General features: G+C 45.8%; 1 long non-coding RNA gene across 1 annotated transcript; it reads right to left on the bottom strand.

Moving 5' to 3' along the window:
• Positions 1-2315: 2315 nt before the first annotated feature.
• Positions 2316-6988, bottom strand: LOC142674700 (uncharacterized). Its single transcript, XR_012851805.1, has 2 exons — positions 6889-6988; positions 2316-2418 (listed from the first exon to the last, which is right to left on the bottom strand). It is a non-coding gene; the product is annotated as an uncharacterized LOC142674700 (long non-coding RNA).
• Positions 6989-17561: the final 10573 nt, after the last annotated feature.

Genomic DNA, 17561 nt, shown 5'->3' on the forward strand with positions numbered 1-17561 from the left:
TTTGAGATTGTGTTTTCTCTTGAGATTGTGTTTTATCTTGAGATTGTGTCTTGGTCTTGATATTTTGTCTTATTCTTGATATTGTGTCTTAGTCTTGATATTGTGTTTTAGTCTTGAGATTGTGTCTTAGTCTTGAGATTGTGTCTTAGTCTTGAGATTGTGTTTTAGTCTTGAGATTGTGTCTTAGTCTTGAGATTGTGTCTTATCTTGAGATTGTGCCTTAGTCTTGAGATTGTGTCTTATCTTGAGATTGTGTCTTAATTTTGAGATTGTTTATTATCTTGAGATTGTGTTTTATCTTGAGATTGTGTCTTAGTCTTGAGACTGTGTTTTATCTTGAGATTGCGTCTTGGTCTTGAGATTTTGTCTTATTCTTGAGATTGTGTCTTAGTCTTGAGATTGTGTTTTAGTCTTGAGATTGTGTCTTATCTTGAGATTGTGTCTCATTCTTGAGATTGTATCTTAGTCTTGAGATTGTGTCTTATCTTGAGATTGTGCCTTAGTCTTGAGATTGTGTCTTAGTCTTGAGATTGTGTCTTAGTCTTGAGATTGTGTTTTAGTCTTGAGATTGTGTCTTAGTCTTGAGATTGTGTCTTATCTTGAGATTGTGTTTTATCTTGAGATTGTGTTTTATCTTGAGATTGTGTCTTGGTCTTGAGATTGTGTCTTAGTCTTGAGATTGCGTCTTATTCTTGAGATTGTGTTTTATCTTGAGATTGTGTTTTATCTTGAGATTGTGTTTTATCTTGAGATTGTGTCTTGGTCTTTAGATTTTGTCTTATTCTTGAGATTGTTTCTTAGTCTTGAGATTGTTTTAGTCTTGAGATTGTGTCTTATCTTGAGATTGTGTCTTAATCTTGAGATTGTTTCTTATTCTTGAGATTGTGTCTTAGTTTTGAGATTGGGTTTTATCTTGAGATTGTGTCTTATCTTGAGATTGTGTTTTATCTTGAGATTGTGTCTTATCTTGAGATTGTGTTTTATCTTGAGACTGTGTGTTGGTCTTGATATTTTGTCTTATTCTTGAGATTGTGTCTTAGTCTTGAGATTGTGTTTTAGTCTTGAGATTGTGTCTTATTTTGAGATTGTGTCTTATACTTGAGATTGTGTCTTGTACTTGAGATTGTGTCTTATACTTGAGATTGTGTATTATCCTGAGATTGTGTTTTATCTTGAGATTGTGTCTTAGTCTTGAGACTGTGTTTTATCTTGAGATTGCGTCTTGGTCTTGAGATTTTGTCTTATTCTTGAGATTGTGTTTTAGTCTTGAGATTGTGTCTTATCTTGAGATTGTATCTTAGTCTTGAGATTGTGTCTTATCTTGAGATTGTGCCTTAGTCTTGAGATTGTGTCTTAGTCTTGAGATTGTGTCTTAGTCTTGAGATTGTGTCTTAGTCTTGAGATTGTGTCTTAGTCTTGAGATTGTGTTTTAGTCTTGAGATTGTGTCTTAATCTTGAGATTGTGTTTTAGTCTTGAGATTGTGTCTTATTCATGAGATTGTGTTTTATCTTGAAATTGTGTCTTAGTCTTGAGATTGTGTCTTATTCTTGAGATTGTTTCTTAGTCTTGAGATTGTGTCTTAGTCTTGAGATTGTGTCTTAGTCTTGAGATTGTGTCTTATTCTTGAGATTGTGTCTTATTCTTGAGATTGTGTCTTAGTCTTGAGATTGTGTTTTAGTCTTGAGATTGTGTTTTATACTTGAGATTGTGTCTTAATTTTGAGATTGTGTATTATCTTGAGATTGTGTCTTATCTTGAGATTGTGTTTTATTTTGAGATTTTGTCTTAGTCTTGAGATTGTGTTTTATCTTGAGATTGTGTCTTATCTTGAGATTGTGTCTTATCTTGAGATTGTGTCTTAATCTTGAGATTGTGTCTTATTCTTGAGATTGTGTCTTAGTCTTGAGATTGTGTTTTATCTTGAGATTGTGTCTTATCTTGAGATTGTGTCTTATCTTGAGATTGTGTCTTATCTTGAGATTGTGTTTTATCTTGAGACTGTGTCTTGGTCTTGATATTTTGTCTTATTCTTGAGATTGTGTCTTAATTTTGAGATTGTGTTTTAGTCTTGAGATTGTGTCTTATTTTGAGATTGTGTCTTATACTTGAGATTGTGTCTTATACTTGAGATTGTGTCTTAATTTTGAGATTGTGTATTATCTTGAGATTGTGTTTTATCTTGAGATTGTGTCTTAGTCTTGAGATTGTGTTTTAGTCTTGAGATTGTGTCTTAATTTGAGATTGTGTATTATCTTGAGATTGTGTCTTATATTGAGATTGTGTTTTATATTGAGATTGTGTCTTAGTCTTGAGATTTGTCTTAATCTTTAGATTGTGTTTTAATCTTGACATTTCGTCTTATTCTTGAGTTGATGTCTTTGTGTCTTTTATCTTTTGATTTGATGAGGTTTTCTGTTCTAGAAGAAAAAAAACACACAATTCAGTTTTATGTTCACTACAATCCCCCAGTGTACCTATCCCCCAGTATACATATCACCCATTATACATATCACCCAGTATACATATCACCCAGTATACATATCATCCAGTATACATATCACCCAGTATACATATCATCCAGTATACATATCCCCCATAATACATATCACCCAGTATACATATCCCCCAGTGTACATATTACCCAGTATACATATCACCCAGTATGCATATCACCCAGTATACATATTACCCAGTATACATATCACCCAGTATACATATCACCCAGTATACATATCCCCCAGTATACAAATCACCCAGTATACATATCACCCAGTATACATATCCCCCAGAATACATATCACCCAGTATACATATCACCCAGTATACATATCCTCCAGTATAGATATCACGCAGTATACATATTCCCCAGTATACATATCACCCAGTATACATATCACCCAGTATACATATCCCCCAGTATACAAATCACCCAGTATACATATCACCCAGTATACATATCACCCAGTATATATATCACCCAGTATATATATCACCCAGTTTACAAATTTACCCAGTATACATATGACCCAGTATACATGTTATGTCCGTGGCTGCGGGCTGTCAGCTCCAGCCTCCCGCTGACAGGTGCAACCACGAGTCGGTAAGCGCTGGCCCCAGCCTCCTCCTCAGGAGACGCCAGCGCTTGCATCCACTCACCTTCGCCGGAGCCCGCAGGGTGCGCGCGCACGCTCGTCCCCGCTCTTAAAGGGGCAGCACGCGCACCGGACATCTTGAATGACCTTTGACCCGTGAGTACCCTGGGCTATAAGAGGGGTCCAGCCCCCTAGTTCGATGCCTGAGCATTGTTAGTTTTCCCAGTCTGTCTTGCAAATGGTCCCTTAGTGTTTCCCGTTCCTGTTGTTACCCGTACCTTCTTCCAGTTCCTGTTTCCCGTGCTTTGCCCTAGTATCAAGTCGTGCCACGTCCTGTGTCTTCTGCCACGTCTTGAGGAATCCGCCACGTCCTGTGTCATCTGCCACGTCCGGAGGAGTCCGCCACATCCTGTGTCATCTGCCACGTCCAGAGGAATCTGCCACGTCCTGTGTCATCTGCCACGTCCTGTGTCATCCGCCACGTCCTGTGTCATCTGCCACGTCCTGTGTCATCTGCCACGTCCGGAGGAATCCGCCATGTCTGGCGCAATTTGCGGCTCCTGTGTCATCCGCCACGTTTGGCGCCATCTGCTGCACCCATCTTATCTGTGCCAGAGCTGCGGCCACCATCTGGACTATTCAGGTATCCTTGTGTGGGACATTGTATTTCTGGGGTGTCCTATTGTTTGGCCAGCTGCCTCCCCGCTGCGGCGGTACGGCCTAGTGGGTCCACTAACCCGCTCCGTAACAATACATATCCCCCAGTATACATATCACCCAGTATACATATTACCCAGTATACATATCCCCCAGTATAAATATCCCCCAGTATACATATCACTCAGTATACATATTACTTAGTATACATATTACCCAGTATACATATTATCCAGTATACATATCACCCAGAATACATATAATCCGGTATACATATCCCCCAGTTTACATATCACCCAGTATATATATATCCCCCAGTGTACATATCACCCAGTATATATATCCCCCAGTATACAATACACCCAGTATACATATCACCCAGTACACATATCCCCCAGTGCACATATCACCCAATATACATATCCCCCAGTATACATATCGCCCAGTATACATATCCCCCAGTATACATATCCCCCAGTATACATATCCCACAGTATATATATCCCCCAGTATTCATATCCCCCAGTATACATATCACCCTGCATACATATCATCCAGTATACATATCACCCAGTATACAAATCACACAGTATACATATCACGCAGTATACATATCATCCAGTATACATATCACCCAGAATACATATAATCCGGTATATATATCACCCAGAATACATATTATCCAGTATACATATAATCCAGTATACATATCACCCAGTATACATATCACCCAGTATACATATCACCCAGTATACATATCACCCAGTATACATATCACCCAGTATACATATCATCCAGTGTACATATCATCCAGAATACATCATACAGTATACATATCACCCAGTATACATATCACCCATTATACATATCATCCAGTATACATATCACCCAGCATACAAATCATCCAGAGTACATATCCCCCAGTATACATATCCCCCAGTATACATATCGCCCAGTATACATATCGCCCAGTATACATATCACCCAGAATACATATCACCCAGTATACATATCACCCAGTATACATATCACCCAGTATACATATCACCCAGTATACATATCACCCAGTATACATATCACCCCGAAAAACATATCACCCCAAATACATATCACCCAGTATACATATCACCCCAAATACACATGACCCAGTATACATATCACCCAGTGTACATATTACCCAGTATACATATCACCCAGTATACATATCACCCAGTATACATATCACCCAGTATACATATCACCCAGTATACATATCACCCCGAATACATATCACCCAGTATACATATCACCCCGAATACATATCACCCAGTATACATATCACCCAGTGTACATATTACCCAGTATACATATCATCCAGTGTACATATCACCCCGAATACATATCACCCAGAATACATATAACCCAGAACACATATCATCCAGTATACATATCACCCAGTATACATATCACCCAGTATACATATCACCCAGTATACATATCATCCAGTATACATATCACCCAGTATACATATCACCCAGTATACATATCACCCAGCATACATATCATCCAGAATACATATCATCCAGTATACATATCACCCAGTATACATATCATCCAGTATACATATCCAGTATACATATAACCCAGTATACATATCACCCAGTATACATATCACCCAGTATACATATCCCCCAGTGTACATATCCAGTATACATATAACCCAGTATACATATCACCCAGTATACATATCACCCAGTATACATATCACCCAGTATACATATCACCCAGTATACATATCACCCAGTGTACATGTCACCCAGTATACATATCACCCAGTATACATATCGTCCAGTATACATATCACCCAGTGTACATGTCACCCATTATACATATTATCCAGTATTTATATCACCCAGTGTACATATTATCCAGTGTACTTATCACCCAGTGTACATATCACCCAGTATACATATTATCCAGTATACATATCACCCAGTATACATATCACCCAGTGTACATATCACCCAGTGTACATATCATCCAGTATACATAACATCCAGTATACATAACATCCAGTATACATATCACCCAGTATACATATCATCCAATATACATATCACCCAGTCTACATATCCCCCAGTGTACATATCCAGTATACATATAACCCAGTATACATATAAAACAACATACATATCATCCAGTATACATATCTGCAGTATACATATATACCAGTATACATATCACCCAGTATACATATCACCCAGTATACATATCACCCAGTATACATATCATCCAGTATACATAACGCCCAGTATACATATCATCCAGTATACATATCACCCAGTATACATATCACCCAGTATACATATCACCCAGTATACATATCATCCAGTATACATATCCCCCAGTATACATATCATCCAGTATACATATCATCCAGTATACATATCATCCAGTATACATATCACCCAGTATACATATCACCCAGTATACATATCACCCAGTATACATATCATCCAGTATACATATCCCCCAGTATACATATCATCCAGTATACATATCATCCAGTATACATATCACCCAGTATACATATCATCCAGTATACATATCACCCAGTATACATATCACCCAGTATACATATCACCCAGTGTACATATCGCCCAGTATACATATCACCTAGTATACATATCACCCAGTGTACATATCACCCAGTATACATATCACCCAGAATACATATGTAATTACAGATATACACAATAATAGACATGAATAATCCAGTGAGGGAAACTTATCAATTGCTCTACGTCACTTTTATGCCGTATAAATAGTCACATTATGGTGCACGCCATATTTGCTCCATAGTTGCAGCTTTCACACATTTCACCACTTTTATAAGTGACAAGAATAGTTAGCGGGGCTTCACAGCAGGAGCGGGGCCCCTCATGGACCAAAGATTTTGCATCACTTATGGCAGAAATTGGCACAAAATATGGAGCAAATCTTCTCCTGCTCATAGCAGACGTAGATATCAACCAATACTCCGGGACTGGAAGATGAAACGCCGGTCATATGGTCATAGAGAAAGTTCCGATCCTGGAACCTTCTCAGCACGGACATATGTCAGCTCATAAATGTCGGGTGTATAACTTCCCTACATACCTGGAGGACTTCTCTTCCTTTCTTGGTGTTGGTCACGTGGGGAGCTCTCCTCAGGTCTTCAGTCTCTTCATGTAAAGATGAGCCGTCCAAAGGTCTATGGTCTTCATACACCAAGTACATCATTGTGATGTCATGGAATGTTCAGGTGTCATGTGATCTCGTGATGTGATGGAATGTTCAGGTGTCATGTGATCTCGTGATGTCATGGAATGTTCAAGTGTCATGTGATCTCGTGACGTCATGGAATGTTCAGGTGTCATGCGGTCTTGTAATGTCTTTTGGTATCAAGGATGCCATTGTTAAATGGTAATAAAGTTTCCAATATTTAAACGAATGTCATCCATTTTGTTGGTGGGATTGTCATTCTGTGTTATGTTATGTAAATTCTTAAAGGGTAACTAAACGTCCGACAAGCTTCTGACATGTCATAGTGACATCTCAGATGTTTTGATTGGTGGGGGTCCGAGCACTGAGACCCCCATCAATCACTAAAACTAAGCGGCAGAAGTGTTCGGCTTTTTCCGGAGTGTGGACTGAATAGAAAGTCTATGAACCCGGACTCCGATACATCGGCTTTCCGGAAAAAGATGAACAGAAACTAAGCTGCTCAGCGCACACAGGAGCGCTACTGCCGCCTCGTTTTAGCGATTGGTGGGGGTCTCAGTGCTAGAACCCCCTCCAATCAAAACTTCTGACATGTCACTATGACGTGTCAGAAGTTTGTGGAACGTTTAGTTACCCGTTACTGATTTGTATGAGTGCTCGCCCTAATGAGGAATTGTCATGTTTTGTTTTTATTAAACCACATTCCTCCCCTTGTTCCTGGGGTACAGAGAGCAGGAGACATTATCTGGCTGGTTCTGGCTTCTGCTGTGCCTGATGTCCACTTGCTCTATTTTGGACTTTCTGTGACCCTCGGACTGTCTGGTTACCGGTTCAGGTATTGCCTGCACTGCCCCCCTTATCCAACACTGAACTGTGTTAGAACAACCTGGGTTCTCTGCAGCATAAACCATTATGCCTCGCGGTTGGCTCTGGCGAATAACTCAGAGTAGCCTTAGACTCTGTCCATCAGAGTTGTGACGGATTTGAGGTTGTGGTTTTATTCGCACGCTTATTCCCGACAGTCTCCAGCAGCCTTTCGGGAATTGTGCAACCAGTGATTCTATAGCAGATAATGCCACACACCCACCCGTAGATAATGCCACAGTGCCCTATGTAGATAATGTCGCACACATCCCTTCTAGATAATGCCACACACTCGTAGATAATGCCACAGTGCCCTCTAAAGATACTGCCAGACACCCACCCATAGATAATGCCACAGTGCCCGCTGTAGATAATGCCACACACCCACCTGTAGATAATGCCCCAGTGCCCTTTGTAGATAATGCCGCACACACCCCTTGTAGATAATGCCACAGTGTCCTCTGTAGATACTGCCAGACACCCACTCATAGATAATGCCACAGTGCCCTCTGCAGATAATGCCACACCAGGAGATAGCTCCATTGGGACTCCCTCTAGGAGTGTAATCCCCAGGCAGAGTGTTGCCTATGCTTTGGCCGTGGATTCCTATGCTGGAGGTGCCCCTGACGTCACTGTCCGTATATGTACAGTGATGTCAGGAGCTTGCCCAGAGCCTTGAGTCCCAAGGCAGAGCCGCTTCTAGCACTCTGCCTGGGATTCCAGCTCTGCCCCTGACATTACTGTCCATATATGGCGCTAGTATAGGCTATGCTCTGGGACTCCGGCTCTGGGGAAGCCCTGACATCACTGTCGATACTGTATATGGACAGTGATGTCAGGGGCTTCCCCAGAGCCGAGGTCCTGGAGCAGAGCCACTACTAGCACTCTGACGCTTCTTCTTCAGCCTGCTCTCTCCTCTACCGAGGGAGATACGGTGTCCTGCGGACCCCAAATGACAGCCTAAGGGGCTGTATAGAGTCATGCAGATAAACAATGTCCATGGTGCTGGGATTGTCCTCAGTCTCCGGTGTTCCTCTTTACACCACGTTGAAGGATATTGGAGGATCACACCCAGAGTGGTTTCATGTTTTGAGATTATAATGGGAGTGGGATGAGCTCTGATGGGTGTCTCTGGTCACATTGGTGCTGATATAATGGACAGATATGTTGTCATTTGTTATTCATTGGGAAACATTGTTACAACATTAAAACAACAACAAAGTATCAGGTCAGAATCCGGGGCTGAGTCATTGTACGTGTGCGGCTTCACTCCTCATAGGGGACCTTATATAATATGACTATAGAGAGTAACCGCGTTATCATCATGATAATAATATGTAGATGTGGTCTGACGATGATCAGGTGCAGTATTTCAAAATGTTTCATGAAATATCCCCCCCCCCCACCCCACACTGATTCATCTTCCTTCTAGAGGAACCAACACTATCTGGAATACCTAAATGTGCACTATAGCTATAGAAGGGATGCAAAGGTCATTGTCAGCAGTAGGCCCTGGTACAGATTAGGATGCAATGGCCCATTTACCACATACAAGGACAGCAGGCAAAGTGACAGCCAATCAGGAAAGCAACTCCCATGTCCAGAGTCAATCTGCTGCAGCAAAAGCCAAAAGAAAAGGAGGATCAAGTACAAACCCACATCTAGAAACGCTTAGAAAGGTTGCAAAAAAACTTCAACCTTTCCTACATAGGGATAAAAAAAAAATGCAGAAAACATTCCCTGACACCCCCCAACCCCACATGGAGGACCGCCAGAAGCCAACCTTAAATAACTAAACCTGAGACGTTCCCTAAACAGAACGAAGCATCACCCTGTATACAGAGAAGATATAAACCCTGCAGATACATCTCCCCACCAGCAGGGTAATGACACCGGCATCTGAGAAATAAAGGAGACCTTCAGCTGCAAATCTTCATTCCTGGGCTAGCGTATTACAGTTAGGGCCAGAAGTATTTGGACAGTGACACAAGATTTGGAATTTTAGCCGTTTTCCAAAACATATTGAATATCCAGTTATATAATCTGGGCTTAAAGTGCAGACGCTCCGCTTTAATTTGAGGGTATTCACATCCTAATTTGAGGAGGGGTTTAGGAATTACAGCTCTTTAATATGGAGCTGCCACTTTTTCAAGGGACCAAAAGTAATTGGACAATTATCTCACAAGCTATTTCATGGGCTGCATGGGCTATTCCCTTGTTAATTCACCATCAATTAAGCAGGTAAAAGTTCTGGAGTTGATTCCAAGTGTGGCATTTGCATTTGGAAGCTGTTGCTGTGAACCCACAACATGTGGTCAGAGGAGCTCTCAATGCAAGTGACACCGACCATCGTTAGGCTGAAAAAAATGAAGAAATCCATCAGAGAGAAGCACAAATGTCAGGAGCGGCCAAACCAACAGTCTGGTACATTCTTGTAAAAATATAGCGCACTGGTGTTCTCATGACCTCCAAAAGGACTGGACGTCCACGGAAAACAACAGTGGTGGCTGATCAGAGAATCCTTTCCATGGTGAAGAAAAACTCCTTCACAACATCTACCCAAGTGAAGACTCTCCTGGAAGTAGGAGGATCCGTATCTAAGTCCACCATAAAGAGTAGACTTCATGAGAGCAAATACAGAGGGTTCACCACAAGGTGCCATTAATAAGACTCAAAAATAGGAAGACCAGATTAGACTTTACCAAACAACATGTAAAGGAGCGAAACTAAGATCAACCTGGACCAGAATGATGGGAGAAGAAAGTATGGAGAAGGCTGGGGACGGCTAATGATCCAAAGCCACCACATCCACTGTAACACATGGTGGGGGCAGTGTGATGGCATGTTGGAGGCAGTGTGATGGCATGGTGGGGGCAGTGTGGTGGCATAGTGAGGGCAGTGTGATGGCATGGTGGGTGCAGTGTGATGGCACGGTGAAGGCAGTGTGATGGCATGGTGGGGGCAGTGTGATGGCATGGTGAGTCCGATGTGATGGCATGGTGGTGGCAGTGTGATGGCATGGTGGAGGCGGTGTGATGGCATGGTGGGGGCAGTGTGATGGCATGGTGGGTGAAGTGTGATGGCATGGTGGGGGCAGTGTGATGGCATGGTGGAGGCGGTGTGATGGCATGGTGGGGGCAGTGTGATGGCATGGTGGGGGCATGGTGGAGGCAGTGTGATGGCATGGTGGAGGCAGTGTGATGGCATGGTGGGGGCAGTGTGATGGCATGGTGGAGGCAATGTGATGGCATGGTGGAGGCAGTGTGATGGCATGGAGGGGGCAGTGTGATGGCATGGTGGGTGCAGTGTGATGGCATGGTGGAGGCAATGTGATGGCATAGTGGGGGCAGTGTGATGGCATGGTGGAGGCAGTGTGATGGCACGGTGGGTGTAGTATGATGGCACGGTGGGGGCAGTTTGAAGGCATGGTGGAGGCGGTGTGATGGCATGGTGGGGGCAGTGTGATGGCATAGTGGGGGCAGTGTGATGGCATGGTGGGGGCAGTGTGATGGCATGGTGGAGGCAATGTGATGGCATGGTGGAGGCAGTGTGATGGCATAGTGGGGGCAGTTTGATGGCATGGTGGGTGCAGTGTGATGGCATGGTGGAGGCAATGTGATGGCATGGTGGTGGCAGTGTGATGGCATGGTGGGGGCAGTGTGATGGCATGGTGGGGGCAGTGTGATGGCATGGTGGTGGTATGGTGGAGGCAGTGTGATGGCATGGTGGAGGCAGTGTGATGGCATAGTGGGGGCAGTTTGATGGCATGGTGGGTGCAGTGTGATGGCATGGTGGAGGCAATGTGATGGCATGGTGGAGGCAGTGTGATGGCATGGTGGGGGCAGTGTGATGGCATGGTGGGGGCAGTGTGATGGCATGGTGGTGGTATGGTGGAGGCAGTGTGATGGCATGGTGGAGGCAGTGTGATGGCATGGTGGGTGCAGTGTGATGGCATGGTGGAGGCAATGTGATGGCATGGTGGAGGCAGTGTGATGGCATGGTGGGGGCAGTGTGATGGCATGGTGGAGGCAATGTGATGGCATAGTGGGTGCAGTGTGATGGCATGGTGGAGGCAGTGTGATGGCATGGTGGGTGCAGTGTGATGGCATGGTGGAGGCAATGTGATGGCATGGTGGAGGCAGTGTGATGGCATGGTGGGGGCAGTGTGATGGCATGGTGGGGGCAGTGTGATGGCATGGTGGAGGCAGAGTAATGGCATGGTGGGGGCAGTGTGATGGCATGGTGGAGGCGGTGTGATGGCATGGTGGGGGCAGTGTGATGGCATGGTGGGGGTATGGTGGAGGCAGTGTGATGGCATGGTGGAGGCAGTGTGATGGCATGGTGGGGCAATGTGATGGCATGGTGGAGGCAGTGTGATTGCATGGTGGGGGCAGTGTGATGGCATCGTGGAGGCAATGTGATGGCATAGTGGGTGCAGTGTGATGGCATGGTGGGTGCATTGTGATGGCATGGTGGAGGCAGTATGATGGCATGGTGGGTGCAGTGTGATGGCATGGTGGAGGCAGTGTGATGGCATGGTGGGGGCAGTGTGATGGCATGGGCATACATGGCTGCCTGGCACTTGGTCACTAGTGTTTATTGATGATGATGTGACTGAAGACAGAAGCAGCTGGAGAAATTCTGAAGTGTTCAAGAAAGGAGCTTCTAAGATATATCGGGGGTTATAAGAGCTTTAAAAAAATGGGGAAAATGGTGAATGTATTGAAAAACATAAATGGGAGAATGCACTGAAAAGGGTTTCGGAAACGAAAAAATCCCTTCTGAAATCTGGGGTTGGTTCTGAACCGCTACAGTAAAGTTCCTCTGTCTCCAGTTGCCCCCATTGGTTCTTCTGACATATTTGAGGTGAAGGAAATTCTGGACTCCAAGAGGGTGGCAGTAAGGACATTCTATCTGGTAGACTGGAGAGAGTTTGGTCCTGAGGAGAGGTCCGGAGAGCCGGAGAAGAACATCTATGCCCCAGCCCTCATCAAAATATTCCTCCTGCGCTCTGGTCCTACTATATGAAGAGGGGCGGGGACTGTAGTGATACCGGCCGCCGTTCGCCACTACCCGGCTTCCCATGGTAGTCGTTATCTTAATTCACCGCTTTGCTGGCTTTCTACTCCTCCTCCTCAGAGATACCGGCAAGTACTGTCTGCTGCTCGTTCCTGTAGGGTGCGTGCGCTCGCTCCTGGCCTTAAAGGGCTAGCGCGCACACCTAGTAAAAGCGTCCCACCAATCCATTTAACACCTTGAACTTTAAAAAGGGCTCTGCCCTTTCACTCCTTGCCTGAGTGTTTTTGTGTCTATTCATGCTCGTCAAGCAAATGGTTCCTAAGTTGTATCCTGCTCCCAGTGTTCCTGTATCCTGTTGTTACGTGTGTTCCTGTGACTAAATTTGTTGTTGGAGTTGTGTTGCCTCATCTGCCACGTCCGTGGTCATCTGTCACATCTGAGATCATCTGCCACTTCCAGAGTCATCTACCACGTCTGAGGCCAGCTTTCACGTCGGGTGTCATCTGTTAGTCCAAAGCATCTGCCTGCATAGCCCTCCAGGTACTCCTGCACTGTGACTGTTATTGATAATTATTTGGCTAGCTGTTTCTCTGCCACAGCAGATCAGTCTAGTGTTTCACATACCCCACAACCATGACACTGAGCTTGGATTTCGTGCTGTATATGTCACGAAGCGGGTAGTGGGCCCACTAGGCCGTAGCGGGGAGGCAGCTGGCCAAACAACAGGACACCCCAGAAATACAATGTCCCGCACAATGGTACCTGGATAGTCCAGACGGTGGCCGCAGCTCTGGCACAGATGGAGATGGGTGTAGCAGATAGCGCTAAACGTGGCGGATGACACAGGAACCGCAAGTTGCGCCAGACGTGGCGGATTCCTCCGGACGTGGCAGATGACACAGAATGTGGCGGATTCCTCCAGAGGTCACAGATGACACAGGACGTGGCGGATTCCTCCGAACGTGGCAGATGACACAGGACGTGGTGGATTCCTCCGGACGTGGCAGATGACACAGGGCGTGGCGGATTCCTCCGGACGTGGCAGATGACACAGGACGTGGCACGACTTGATACTAACGAACAGCATGGGGAACAGGAACGGGGAACAAGGCACGGGTCACAACAGGAACGGGAAACACTAAGGGACCATTTGCAAGACAGACTGGGAAAACTAACAACGCTCAGGCAAGGATTAGAAGTCCAGGGGCCTTCTTATAGACCAGGAAATCGTGGCAGTTGATGATGATGACTTCCTCCTATTTGCGCGCACTGACCCTTTAAGGCCGGGCACGAGCGTCGCACCCTACGGGACACAGCCGAACGGAGCGGAAGTGAGCGCTGGCGTCTCCTAGGAAAGAGATGGGGACCAGCGCTCACAGATCATTGGCTGTGTGCGTCAGGAGGTGAGTAAAACCGACGGCCCGCGGCCATGGACGCTACAGTATCCCCCCTCTTATGCCCCCTCTTCTTGGGGCAAGAGCGAGAGAGGAACTTTTTAATAAGAGTAGGGGCGCTGAGGTTCTCTTCTGGCTCCGAGGACCTCTCCTCAGGACCAAACCCTCTCCAGTCCACCAAATAGAAAGTCCTTCGTCCTACCCTTTTGCAGTCCAGGATCTCTTTTACCTCGAATATATCAGAAGGACCGCTGGGAGCAACTGTGGAGCTAGAAGTCTTGCTGTAGCGGTTCAGGACCACTGGTTTCAGGAGGGACACGTGGAAGGAGTTAGGGATTCTGAGGGTAGGAGGCAGCTTATAGGAGACAGGGTTGATTTGTTGCAGGATCTCGAAAGGACCAAGGAACCTGGGAGCAAACTTGTATGAAGGCACCCTCAAGCGAATGTTCCGAGAGGACAGCCAGACTTTAGTCCCTGGAAGATACTGAGGTGGCTCTCTTCTCCTAGTATCTGCCTTTCGCTTCATGCGATCTACCGCCAGCAAAATAGAGGACCGGGTCTGCCAGATTTGCAGGAAGTCCCCATATGTAGAGTCAGCAGCGGGTACCTGAGATGAAGTTGATACAGGAAGAGGAACTGTGGGATGTTGACTGTACACGATGTGAAACGGAGTGGAGGTGGTGGACTCACTTGTGTGGTTGTTGTATGAAAACTCGGCCCATGGAAGAAGCTGTACCCAGTTATCATGCTGTGAAGAGATGAAGTGGCGGAGATAATTTTCCATGATCTGGTTGATCCTTTCAACTTGCCCATTGGACTGGGGGTGATAGGCAGAGGAAAAGTCCAAACTCACATCCAGGAGTTTTCAGAGGGCTCTCCAGAACTTAGAGGTAAACTGAACCCCCCGATCTGACACGATGTGTAGAGGCAAGTCATGCAAGCGGAAGATGTGCTGAATGAAGAGACTTGCCAGACGAGGAGCAGAAGGTAGGCCGGTCAGCGGGATAAAATGAGCCATCTTAGTGAAACGGTCCACCACCACCCAGACAGTGTTACATCCTGCTGAGTGGGGAAGGTCTGTGACAAAGTCCATCGCAATGTGCTGCCAGGGGGCATTGGGTACAGGTTGAAGCAGGCCGGCAGGCTTGGAGTGAGTCACTTTGTTAGAGGCACACACCATGCAAGAATAGACAAAGTCCAGAACATCTTTGGGTAGCGTGGGCCACCAAAAGTGATGAGCAATCAGTTCTCGGGTTTTGCGGACACCAGCGTGCCCAGCAAGTTTAGAACTGTGTCCCCAGCGGAGAATTCTTCTCCTGGCTGCCAACCGAACAAAAGTCCTCCCAGGAGGGATGTCTCTAACCTGCAGAGGATTAGCAGTGACAATGCAGGAAAGGTTTATGATAGTCTGAAGGGACTCCACCGTGTCTTCCGTAACAAACGATCTGGACAGGGCATCTGCCCTCACATTCTTGTCCGCGGGACGGTAGTGGAGCAAAAACTGGAAATGGGTGAAAAACAACGACCACCTGGCTTGACGGCGATTCAGTCGTTATGCAGACTGAAGGTAGGTAAGGTTCTTGTGGTCGGTGAAGATCAGGATGGGGTGAGCAGCGCCCTCTAGAAGATGTCTCCACTGCTACTGCCTTTCCTTTGGAGCTCCTCTGGAACAGAAGTGCACCTGCACCAACAGAGGAAGCGTCCACTTCCAGAGAGAACTGCCGAGATACGTCAGGATGATGGAGGATCGAAGCTGAAGTGAAGGCTTTCTTGAGGCTAATAAATGCGGACTCTGCCTCTGGAGTCCACACTTTGGTGTTCACACCCTTCTTGGTAACAGTCGAGATGGGAGAAGTCAGAGAAGAGAAGTTAGGAATAAACTGCCGGTAGAAATTGGCGAATCTCCGGAACCGCTGTATGGCCCTTAAGCCTTGAGGACGTGGCCACTCCAGGACAGCCTTCACTTTCTCAGGATCCATCTTGAGGCTTTGATCCGAGATGATGTAGCCCAGGAAGGGCAGAGAATTCCTCTCAAAGACGCACTTCTCCAGCTTGGCGTATAAATGATTCTCCCTTAATCGTAGTAGAACCTGACGGACATGCCTCAGATGAGTCGTCGGATCTGGGGAGAAAATCAAAATATCATCGAGATAAACAACAACACAGACATAGAGTAGATCCAGGAAGATATCGTTAACGAACTCCTGAAACACTGAAGGGAGCATTACACAGTCCGAAGGGCATCACTAGGTATTCGTAGTGCCCGTCCCGGGTGTTAAATGCCGTCTTTCATTCGTCACCCCGGCGAATCCGGACTAGATTGTAAGCCCCGCGCAGGTCTAGCTTAGAAAAAATTTTGGCGCCTCGTATGCGATTAAACAGCTCAGAAATGAGTGGCAACGGGTATTTGTTCTTGACTGTGATCAGGTTGAGGCCCCGGTAGTCAATGCAGGGACGAAGGGATCCGTCCTTCTTTTTAACGAAGAAGAATCCAGCCCCGGCCGGGGAGGAAGACTTTCGTATGAAACCCCTCTCCAGATTCTCCTTGATACAGGCCGACATGGATAGAGACTCAGGCAAGGAGAGAGGATATACCCGTCCACGGGGGAGAGAGGCATTAGGAACCAGTTCAATGGGACAGTCATAAGTCCAATGTGGAGGCAGCGTCTCAGCCTCCCATTTGCTGAAAACATCTGCATACTGAGCAAATTGGGGAGGCAGTCCCGACAGCGACTGAGGCAGAGAAGGCTTGACAGGGTGGATCTGCAACAGACAACGACCATGGCACTTGGAGCCCCATTGGAGAACCTCTCCAGAATTCCAGTCCAGGACTGGGGCATGTAGTCGAAGCCAAGGCAGGCCCAGCAGAACAGGATTGATGGGCAAAACAAGGAAAGAAATTAATTAAAAATGCAGGACTCCAACTTGGAGCTTCAACGGCTTGGTTTTAGAAATGATGGGATCAGGCAGAGGCAGTCCATTAACAGAGGCAACAGCCAAAGACATCTCTAGGGGAACTGTGGGCAACTGATCTACTAGCTCTTTCTGGATGAAGTTAGCAGCAGAGCCAGAGTCAAGATAGGCAGAAACTTGATGCGTCCTGTCGCCGGATACTAGGGTCACAGGAATAGTCAACTTGGAACAGAATGCTCTGTTAGATTCCGTTCCACCTAGGATTGTCTCTCCAACCAATCCTAGGCAATGGGGTCTTTCTGGCCTCTGGGGACACAGACGCACAATATGGCCTCTGAGGCCGCAATACAGACAAAGTCCAGAAGTGCGTCTGTGTTG

Source organism: Rhinoderma darwinii (assembly GCF_050947455.1).
Source record: "Rhinoderma darwinii isolate aRhiDar2 chromosome 2 unlocalized genomic scaffold, aRhiDar2.hap1 SUPER_2_unloc_1, whole genome shotgun sequence".
NCBI lineage: Eukaryota > Metazoa > Chordata > Amphibia > Anura > Rhinodermatidae > Rhinoderma > Rhinoderma darwinii.